A 12,292-nucleotide genomic window follows, 5' to 3' on the forward strand; every position below is an offset into this window, starting at 1 on the left:
ACCCACACCAACTGATCTGATAAAACATTCTGTGTGAATGGTTAATATATTATCCCAGCCTGGTGTTTGTAGTCTAACCAGTTTAATGGAGATAATGTCTTACCTCGGGGTTTTCACCTGAGGGCCATGAACTTCTAAGGTCCATGGAGAGTTTCCAGAGTGTCCACATTCTTGAGTAGAAAAAAAAATCAATCTTATTTCTACCAACGTATACCTTAAATTTAGCATCCCCTTCAATTATGAATTTTAAAAGAAGTTATTCTGAGGCAGAATCAATAGACTTCACCTAACAAAAGAAACTGGAGCCATGTGCTCTAGATTGAGCTCCTCTATTGCTACCCTATGTCTGTATTCATGATAGAAAACTGAGAGGAGAACAAAGAGTCAGGATGAAGAGATAGGAGGAAAATCCTAGGACAGGGATTCTTAATATGGAGTCTGACGATGCCTTTGTTTGGGTTTCTCCCTGTCTTTATAACTGTATTTCAAGAAAACTGATTTCCTTTTTTATGTTCTTCTTTTCATTTGTAAACAATATTCTAAGAAAGGATCCTTTGATTTTAGCAGACTGCCAAAGGGTCTAGGAAACAACAAAGTTTAAGGATGCCTCCCCGAGCATCAGTCAAGCATTTTAGAGCCTGTGAAAGAAGATGGAATCCACTGTTTTATAATGGCTTGGAAATGATGAGATTTTCTGAGGCTACACTACTGGTCTTAATGTTTCTACCAAGATAATGCTTTATTTAGGATCCTAACAAAAGACTATGTTTGCTTTAAGAGAACCAGTCTAACTAATCCTGGAAAGGCTTGCCAGCAGTAGGCTAACCCTGGGTGATGAACCTGCTAAGCAAAGAAAACTACAAAACGGCTCTCAGGCCTCTGTGACCCTTTCTGCAATGATGTTGGCAGAGCAGAGGAGAAGGGAGCAGACGGAGCCAAGAATCAATTTTTGGACAATTTATAAACATTAACTCGGCTGCTTGGTACATGAAATGTGAGATCCTCGCCTACTGACCAACAAGTTGATGTATTACTAGAGAGAGTGAACCATGTAAATGTGAATATTTTTGCTAAAGTTGAAAGCGAAAGATTTAAGGACTTCGTAGCAAAATAGAAGACTGGCTCACCCATTTTCCTTGAAGTGGCAAATAAAGAAGTTAGTGGAGTTGCTACGAAGCCAATAACAAACAATGGTATACTCAAAAACAAGAAGAAGCATCCTTTCTTGGGACAATCAATCATCTTGTCTTGCAGTGCTAATGATAAATATAAGGGGGGAGAAGTTCTGGGAAGATAATTGACATTTTTGTACTAATCTGTGTTATAAAGTAGTAGAAGAATTCTGTGAAGAATTTGCCGGCACAATTCTAAATTTAAAAAAGCAACATGGGTGAAAGAATGATGAAACAATTGAATGAATAGGCATTTATTAAGTTTTTATCATAGTAAGAATTACACTAAATGCTGAGGATACACATGAAAAAGTATGATATTCTCTTATATTTTGACCTTGCACCTGGACTCAAGTAATGAATATTTCTTAGTTTCAGGAGTGGAGAGGGTTGTTTCCAGTCTCTCATTACCAAACTTCAGCCAATCATATCATTCCCATATGCCTCAGCTATGTAACCAGTCCTGCAGCCCATGATGCCATGATGTCACCTACTTTGTTCTGTACTCCCCCTCCCTGAAGCGATAAAAGGGAGCTCTCCATTGCTCCTTTGATTGGTGGACAGCTTGCCCCTGATAATAAGTAGGAGAAACATGCCTCTTTTGTTAAATTTCAATCAAGATAGCTAAATAACTCAGAATTCGCCTCACACAGAAAACATGATCTTCTCACCAAAGAGAGAGAAACGATAGCCAAAGGTTTAAAATATAAACTCATTTGAAAAATATTATGGAGGAAGATAGTAAAAATTATGAGTAGTATCAGCTTGCAAAGCATTTGAATAGTAGAGGATCAAGCAGGAGTGTAATAAGCATCATGCTAGGCCAAATCATACATGGCATATTTTGTGATGAAACTGGAAGGAGTACTAGGCAGATGCAAAGTGGAACAGATTTCTTTGCATTTCTACAACAAAACTATTTCCATCAATAATGACAGTGGAAAACCACATTTGGATCCCAACACCTTAATCCCAGATGTGCTATCTAAGGAAGTAGAAATGGCACTAAAGGAGATGAAGACAGAAAAGAACAGCTGCTCCACACCAAATATACACAGAAGAAGTCTGTGCTGCAGGCAACAACATTGTGAAAACAATGAGCAACTGATTTTTGAGATATCTCAAAGAGAGGAAGACATTGAATAAATGGGAAAAGATACAGCTGTCGTAAGGAATTTATCTCATACTCCATAATGCCATCAGTCTTTGGGATCAGAGGGAAGGCTCCGTCTCTTCTAGAAGAGTCATATTCAGAAAGAAAGGAGCTTTTTGGACAGTCTTTCAAAAGTGTACTGGGAAGGAGATGGAGCCAAGTCAATAACCAGCATTTATTAAGCATCTACATTGTGACAGGCAAAGTGCCAATCACTGGGGATACAAAGAAAGAAAAAATAAACAAACAAACAGTTTCTGTTCTCAAGGAGCTCACAGTCTAGTATAAGGTGGAAAAGAGAAAGAAATGTTGGTTGATGATGAATACTCTCTCCCTGTTCTTTGCATTCTTAAAAAAAAATTGTTTAAGGAAACCATAAGTAAATTGGGTAAACACAGAATAGTATACATGTCAGACCTTTGGGAGGGGAAAGGCTTTAAAACCAAGCAAGATATAGAAAGAATCACAAAATGTAAAATAAATAATTTTGACTACATCAAACTAAAAAGCTTTTGTACAAACAAAACCAATATAACTAAAATCAGAAGGGAAACAACAAATTGGGAAAAAATCTTCATAGAAACCTCTGACAAAGGTTTAATTACTCATATTTATAATGAGCTAAATCAATTGTACAAAAAATCAAGCCATTCTCCAATTGATAAATGGGCAAGGGACATGGATAGACAGTTCTCAGATAAAGAAATCAAAACTATTAACAAGCACATGAAGAAGTGTTCCACATCTCTTATAATCAGAGAGATGCAAATCAAAACAACTCTGAGGTATCACCTCACACCTAGCAGATTGGCTAACATAACAGCAAAGGAAAGTAATGAATGCTGGAGGGGATGTGGCAAAGTAGGGACATTAATTCATTGCTGGTGGAGTTGTGAACTGATCCAACCATTCTGGAGGGCAATTTGGAACTATGCCCAAAGGGCGACAAAAGAATATCTACCCTTTGACCCAGCCATAGCACTGCTGGGTCTGTATCCCAAAGAGATAATGGACACAAAGACTTGTACAAAAATATTCATAGCTGCGCTCTTTGTGGTGGCCCAAAACTGGAAAACGAGGGGATGCCCATCAATTGGGGAATGGCTGAACAAACTGTGGTATATGTTGGTGATGGAATACTATTGTGCTCAAAGGAATAATAAAGTGGAGAAGTTCCATGGAGACTGGAACAACCTCCAGGAAGTGATGCAGAGCGAGAGGAGCAGAACCAGGAGAACATTGTACACAGAGACTAATACACTGTGGTATAATTGAACGTAATGGACTTCTCCATTAGGGGCGGTGTAATGTCCCTGAACAACTTTCAGGGATCCAGGAGAAAAAAAACACCATTCATAAGCAAAGGATAAACTATGGGAGTGGAAACACCGAGAAAAAGCAACTGCCTGAATACAGAGGTTGAGGGGACATGACAGAGGATAGACTTTAAATGAACACTCTAATGCAAATACTATCAACAAAGCAATGGGTTCAAATCAAGAAAACATCTAATGCCCAGTGGACTTACGCGTCGGCTATGGGGGGTGGGGGGGAGGAAAAGAAAATGATCTATGTCTTTAACGAATAATGCTTGGAAATGATCAAATAAAATATATTAAAAAAAAAAATTGTTACACTAAAGTTCCCAGTATCTTCCTCCCCAGCCCCATGCTAGAGAAGGCATAATTTTTTCAAACACTTATATATGTGGGTGCAAATTATCTTGATAAGTTTCTAAATATGCTAGAGTTGCCCTACTATGTGAGTGATGAGAATGTATAAGATTATTTGTCTGGGTTCAAGTCTGAGTGACTTGGAGAAACTGATTGTCTTTAGGACCCAGGGCAATCTGAAGAAACTATCTGAAAATTAGAGCCTGGCTAGACAACCACTGGTTCATCCCACCAGCTAGCTCTCTTGGTCTCTCTGAGAATCAAAGTCATTGTGCTTTTTCTCATCTTGGATTTGGTATGTCTGGTTCTGGTCCCAGACTCTATCTCTGATTTAGTTCATCACTTGGCCTCAACCATAGGACATCTGTGGGTCATTGTATAGTTGAAACTTTAAGACAGAGTCACTTCATACCCTTATCTTGGTGTCTTCTGCTAAAAATATATACCAGATATGTCTTTATTCCCCCTTGCACCTAGGAATCTATCACCCTGTTCCTGGGAACTTTCCACCCAAATTCTACCCTGGATTGACCCCTTATAGTCCTTTTCCCATCTTCCTTTGCTAAGAATTACAAAAATAGCTGCTATATTTTATGCTGTTTGATTCTAGATGAATTTGCTCCCATGCAATGTTATGTCCTTGCTTGATAAAGACTATTTTAATCTTATATAATATCTCTTGTTTATCTTCTTGTTCAGGAAAAGAGGGAATGGAAGTCTGAGGGGAGGTCTGTGCATGTCACAATGCTCCAGGCTGTAGCATCCCTTCTGGGGAATAGAGACTTAAGTTCTGTAGAGTCTGTGCCTCAGTTTACTTATGTGTGTGTATGTGTAGCTTCTCTTTGGCAGAAGAGACAAGTTACATAGAATCTGTGCCTCTCTTTACATATATGTGTGTGTGTTTATAAAATTGTATTGCTTGTTTCTATGTATCAGTACTTTCTCTGGAGAAGGAAACACACAAATCATTCTTTAAACAACATCTCTCTTGCTTTTTATATTTTCTTAGTTCTTGTTTCACTGTTCATGACATCATGTAGGTATTTCCACGTGTGTGTGTTTTTTAAATTAACCTACTCATCATTTCTTGTGGTGCAGTAGAATTCCATCACAATCATACTCCACTACTTATTTAGCCATTCCTTTATTTAATTCATTCTTGGAGGTTTGAGAAAAGGATGAGTTTCCATTTCTAAATCTGATACCAGAATTTTTGAGTTAGGATCGTAGACTTGTGAAATTATTGATTTCTATTCCAGTCCTTGACAAGGAAAGATTTTAACTCCAGGAGTGGGGGTGGCAGCTTCAGGGGACTTACTTCTGTGTTGAACAAGATCAAGATGCAGAACATTTTCTAGTCATCTTAGGACAAAGTTATTAGCTCGATATATTCTGCCCAAACTTTGTGGGTTTGTATAGTAGCATCTTTAAGCTGGGGGCCTGGGACTGAGATGCAGCTGGGCTTGGAATTTTCCATCTCAAGAGATTAGGAAGTGATTTGGTTTAGATCACAGAAATGGTGTTTCTGATTGTATCATGTTGTTCTATTTTAAAGGTAATCATCCATGGTAGAAGCGATACAGTACCAGATTTCCTGTTTCAGTAAATTATAAGCTCCTTGAAGGCAGAGCCCGGCGCCCCGCTGCTCACAAGGTAGACCCTCCAAACCAGTACCTTTTCCCGCTCAGAGGTTCTCGCTGCTACTGGGGGCTCTGCCCTCTGGGTTGTGGGGGAGGGGTCCTGGGACCTTCCCCTTAGCCCTGATTATTCTTGGATTCTGGCTTTTGGGGGGTGTACCTTTTGATTTGAGTCCAGAAGGAGGGTTCCCCACTTCTGTCCAGTTGTTCAGATTGAATTTCAGTGCCCTAGGAGCATTCAGTCTGTATCGGTAAGGAATGGTCTTCCATGAGGTCTGAATTTTTGCTGCTTGCTAAGCCGCCATCTTGACTCTGCCCCCCTCTTTATTCATATTCTTAAAAAAATACCTCTTAATTTCTATCTTAGAATTGTTTCTGCTAATGATCCATTCCAAGGCTAGGACAGGAAAGGCTGGGAAATTGGGGTTAAACTTGCCCAAGATCACACATCTAGGGAATGTCTGAGGCCAGATTTGAATCCAGGACTTCCCATCACTAGGCCTGGCTATCTATTCACTGAGTTACCTTCTTATGATGCATTTTCTCCCCCCCCCCCTTTTTTTTTCTTTCAGACCCTTACCTTCCATCTTAGAATTAATACTACTCTGAGACAGAAGAGTGGTAAGGGCTAAGCAATGAAGGTTAAGTGACTTACCCAGGGTCACACAACTAGGAAGTGTCTGAGGTCAGAGTTGAACTCAAGACTTTATGAACCATTTTCAACAGCAGTATGTGATATCTTATTATTGATGGCAAAATCATTTGATCTTCTTAAAAAATTCTGAACTTAATAAACATCAAATATTTCCAAATACAGTATAGGACAGAAAAAGGGATTGTATGTGAAATGGTAACTCTATTATATATAGATTGCTTTTTAAAAATACAGTATATAATAAATTAAAATGAAAATAATCACTATCATTAAGGTCTTATATTTTATTAACATATACAGTGATCCCTCACCTACCATGGGAGTTACATTCCAGAGACCCCCACGATAGATGAAAATATGCAAAGTAGTGGTGTTATATTTATTTTGTTATTTGCATATAGTTTAAGGTTTTATAAACCCTTCCCACTCTCCTATAAACCTTTTCCACACTCTTATTAACCTTTCTCATGCTCTTATAAACACTGAGCCAATTGGCCCCCAGGATACAGAACACAGCACTATGATTGGTCGCCTCTCATTCCATTAGCCAATAGTGTGCTGTGTACAATTTCATGTTGGCAAATTTGGGCAAGTGGTAGTGGTGTACTGCATTTCCATAGTGTACAGTACAGTATTCCTCTACAAAATCTCATGATATCTGGAAAACTCCGCAATACAGAATTAGATAAATATTTTTAAAAACCTGTGATACAATGAAGCTCTAATACGTTAACTACAATATAGCAAGGGACAACTGTACACAGATAAATAAATGTAAAATATATTAAAAGTAAACTCAAAAGAATTTGTACTTGTGGTTGGACATTGGACTATTGTTGACAGTTGGGGACTGGGATGATGAAAGACTTTGTGTCAGAAGTGGTTTTTGAATTTAAATGAAGCTAGGGATTCTGAAAGGTAAAGGTGAAAAGGGAAAGTATTCTAGGAAGAGGGGAGAGTGTGAGCAAAGGCATGTAGATGGAGGAGAAAAAATTGTATATGGAACAATCCAGCTAAAGAGTACATGAAAGAGAGAATTGAATCATAGAAAAGGTAGGAAATCCTTTGGCTGGGTTGAATGCTTTTGAGTGACTTTTTATTGATACCCTTAAACCATCACTTTCCCCTCCTCTTCCTCAGACTCAACTCTTGGACAAAAAATAGCCACAATAAGATTGTGTGCCCATCACCTGGAAATCTGCCCAGTCCTGAAAAATCTACCTCTCTATTACCTTTGCTCAGGACAAGAGTCCTCTTTATAGTTTGTACCTAATTTGTCTTTGCAGGAGCTGAAAAGGAGGCACATGATGCTTAATTTGAGTTTTAATTCTCGTATTTCCTTTCCTTTGTGTCTTCTAGTGGTAGGGATGATAAGCAGTGAACTGGTCAAAAGGGTCAGGGGCTCGGGCTGTGTAAGGGTGGAGGAAAAAATGAGAAAGGAAGGGCAACTGGGAATTAAGGGAAGGTGCATTTACAGGCCCTTGTTAGGAAGAAGACTGGACTAGTATTGGGGATTTGAATGGTAGACACTAGCTTGGCAGTCTTGATCCAGGGAGCTTGGAAGGATAGATTTTCTGGTTGTATGTTTTAATAAGATTGATGATGAGTGAGTGAGTATAACTGGGGATTGAATCTGTGGTGAGAGGATTTCAATTCACCAATAATTTATTGAGCATCTGTTAGGGGCCAGGCTGAGCTAGGATCCAGAGATACAAAAACAAAAGCCAAAATAGTGTATGAAGAGTGTACACTCCATGAGGAAAAAAAAACACATAGGCATATGAAAATAAAGGGATGGAAACAAGTTCCTACTATGTGCCAGATGAGTTAAAAAATTTATCAGTATTATCTCATTTGATCTTCACAACCCTGCTATTTTTATCCTCATTTTACAGATAAAGAAAGTGAGGCAAATAGCTCAATTGACTTGCTCAGGGGGTTACACAGCTAATAAGTTCCTGAGTCAGATTTTAACTCATCTTTCTTACTATTCACGACTGCCTCTCTCTCTCTCTCTCTCTCTCTCTCTCTCTCTCTCTCTCTCTCTCTCTCTCTCTCTCTCTCTCTCTCTCTTCCTCCCTCCCCAACTCTTACTTTCTGTCCTTGTAACAATTCTAAAACAGAATGACAAAGACTAGAAAAACAGGGCCAAGTGACTTTCCCAGAGTCACACAGGAAGAGACTGAGGCTAGATTTGAACTAGGGTTAAGAAGACCCTTTTATTTTTATTTGGGGAGGTGTAATATAAAATTAGGAGGAAAAATCTCATGCTGTGACTACATGCTACTAACCTACTAGGCTGAATTTCCAAAGAAAATTTAGTTTGAATTGGTTTGATTATTCATTTGTTTGGTTAGCCAAACAAGTGTTTTGACTAAATTTTTCACTATTCCATAGCTTGTTTAGTTGTGTATGGATATATGAGGGTAAAGCCAAGATGGTGGAGTAAAGCAGAGAAGCTCAGAGTTTCCACAAGAATCTTCTCCAACCAATATTAAAATAGATGCCCCAAAGCAAATACAAGAGAGAAACAACCAAGGAGACAGAGTGAAACAACTTTCAGGAAAAGCTGTGTATGGACAAGAAAAAATCCTGGAAGTTTTCACTAATCTTGTTAATTATTGGCAGTCACCCTGATGCTGCATTGATGACGTATTAGGTAACTGATTTAATTAATTACTCCTTCAGCTCTGTTGCAGGTTTTCTCCAACTTTCTCATTCACAATGACTCTCCATTTGCATCACAGATTGAGAGCTGGAAGAGATCTTAGAAACCATCTACTATAACTTCTTCATTTTACAAATGGGGAAACTGAGGCCCAGACAGTTTAAGTGCCTTCCCAACTTCATAAAGTTAAACAGTAGGGCTGATTTTGAACCCAGGTTTTGTGACTCCAAATATAGAACATTTTCTATATTTGGTAAGAATTAAATATACCATACTGAAAGTTCAAAGATTGAAGAAGAAAACTATGATGTGATTTAAAAGATTTTTACTAGAAAACTGGGCAGATGCCTTCATATGTTTTACATCACCCATGCACCGGTTGGTGGGTAGAATTCTCTCTGAATTATGCTTTGAGAAAGATTTATAGCACTTATTAAAAACCTGTAAAGCATAAATGGAACAAATGTGGCTGTTTGTAAGAACCCAAGCTATACCAGCTAATGCTCCTAGGAGAGAATATTTACCAAAATTGTCACATAATGCCCTAAGCCTTCAGTTTCAGGATTCATATCATAGTCTTGACTGCTTTTATCCCTCCCAGAGGCAACATAAGCCGGCTGGCCTGTTCCAAGGGTCACTATCCTTTCTTGTGTTCTACAAATACCAGTCAGGAAAATGTACTAGGAAGCCCAGCTGAAAGATGAGTTGTTTTTAAAAATAGGACGGGGACAGGGATGGTCTATGCGATAGGGACTGCCCAGTCGTGATGATGCTCTGGGATTGTAGGAGACCTCATTTCACACTACTAATACATTCCAAGACTCTTCATCTTAGTTGGAAATTGAGCACAATAGCAAACCCCATTACTTAATAAGATGAACATTCCCAGGCACTTTGTGACTTTTCTTAGACTTATCAGAGTTACCAGCATCGCTACTCTTGTACTTTGGGATCATTATTAATAACTTTCTAGTGCTAATGATACAAAGAGCAGCACTACTCTAACATGGGCATGACTGGTTACAAGGGAGAATTGTGGACAAAGACTAATGTGGGAGCTAATGTTTGGCACAAAACAATGTAATGACTCATTCTAATGTTTCTCAAAGTGATAATGAGCATGATTGGGTAAACTGGAAAAACGCTCATATTTAGCCTGGAATTAAAAAATTTAATTTTACATATTTTTCTTCCTTTATTTTTTCTAATTTGTGTGTCAGCACTTAGAGGGGAGTAGGAAAGATGGGTGGAAAAAAAGGAAAATCAAGGCTGCTGCTGAAGTATGGTGAAGAAGTATTCTCAGCACCCAATACAGAGTTTTGCAAATAGATACTTAATTAATATTTGTGAAATTCAATTGAATTAAAATAACAGAGAAAGAGATCCTAAGGGATCTAAATATAATGCCTACTTCACAATTTTACATAGGATCAAACCAGAGGAAGAGTTTTTTTAAGAGTACAACTTCCTATTACCATTTGTGTGTGTCTATAATCCATACTTATATCCAAAGACTTTTTTTAAAATAAGAAACTAAGACTACCATGGAAATCAGAAGTAGTGATCCTTTTCTAATAGCCAAAAACACAATTTCAAAGGGGCTCTGATCATGTTCTCTTTCTTCCTGGACCCATTCACCCTCCAGACTTCATCACCTCCTCTCCAGTAGACTTGATTTTCCTTCTTTGTTCATCCATCTTTCTAGCTGTGCTGGCTGCCCTGATTAGATGGCAAACTCTTTGAGACGAAAAAATATTCCTAAATATTATAATTATTAATACTAATAAGGTTTTAGTAACAGGAAGAAGTGGGTCTATTTTGTGACAGCTGCCAGAAAAGGTCCATCTTCCAAGAAACTTTCTTAGGTGCAGTAAACCAAAGGATATAATTCATTGTCAGGCATTCTGGCTATAATAGGTTTTATTTCTAGAAGACTGGGGAGTAAGGAGTATAGTGTTTTAGGGGTATGTGCTTGTTGAAGTAGGCAGGAAAAATTACCTCCAATTAGTTTGGGGTCACTTTGAGGAGTAGGAGTCATGTGGCAAATGGTAGCCTCATAATTCAATGCTTTAGAGAGATAGGACTTTATGGTATGAGTATAGCTTTTACTGGGGAAGATCAAAACACCTGTATGAATTGGTGGATGGTCTTCCAGAACTTTATGTGTTCATTACTCTGAAGCTAATTCAAGGATGAGCCTCTCTAAACTAGGCTAGGTTGGTCCATTTCCACTAAGATAGAACAAAAAGTTGCTTCCATGCTAAGGTGAGGCATCAGAGTGTGACTTTGGGCCTTTTCAAAATAGGAAAAAATAGTCTTTTCTTCAGACTGTACTGACCATCTGCCTGATAGACCTCTCCATCTGTTTATTTTAACAGAAGCTCAATACTTCCTGCTTGCCAAGCACTGTGCTAACACTGTGTCTACAAAAAGAAACAAAAGACAGTCTCCCCCCTCAAGGAGCTTACAATCTAATGGGGCAGATAATATTTAAAAAAAAGAGATAAATTAACCTATATGCAGGATAAATAGGAAATAATTAATAGTCATTAGAATTAAGAGGAGTTGGGGAAGGCTTCTAGTAAAACATGGGATTTTATCTGGGATTTGAATAAAAACCAAATTTAATATTTCCAAGATAGAATTGATCATCTTTACACTAAGCCTAACTCAGTTCTAGTCTTCCCCATGCTATCTGATCATAAACTACCAACCCTTCAGTTACCCAGGCTTAAAACCTCATAATTATCTTTGGTTCTTTTCTCTCCCTCATACAATTAAATGTTTAGGCTTGTTGGTCTAATCTTTATATCATCTCTGCCATCAATTTCCTTTTTTCTTCACATGGGCACTAACACAAGTCAGGTGTATATAATCTCTGAACTACAGCTTTATCCTAAACAATCACCTTGCTTCCAAACTTCTTCCTCTCCAAACTATCCTTTCTGTATCTACCAAAATAGTTTTCTTAAGGCACAGGTCTACTCCTATCCTCAAAATCCTTCAGAGGCTCCCTATCACCTCTTGGTTAAACTATGAACTCCCAAGTTTAGAATTTAAAGCCTTTCATAAATTGACTCCTACTTTCTTTCTGGGCTTATTTCATATTATTCCCCATCTTGTATTTCTTTTAAACCAAAGCTGAATGTTCATTATGTGAATTTAGAAGATTATACCTGAAACCACTTTAAATTTAATTTTCTTTAAAATCAAATAACTGAATGATCAAACACATTTGAAAAACAACAACAACAACAACAATGACCAAAGTAATCAAAATATGTTTCTACTGGCTGAGAGGCTGTCAAGTTTTAGCCTCGAGCAAATTTTAATA

The sequence above is a fragment of the Monodelphis domestica genome, chromosome 8, assembly GCF_027887165.1.
Source record: "Monodelphis domestica isolate mMonDom1 chromosome 8, mMonDom1.pri, whole genome shotgun sequence".
In the NCBI taxonomy this organism is placed as follows: Eukaryota; Metazoa; Chordata; class Mammalia; order Didelphimorphia; family Didelphidae; genus Monodelphis; species Monodelphis domestica.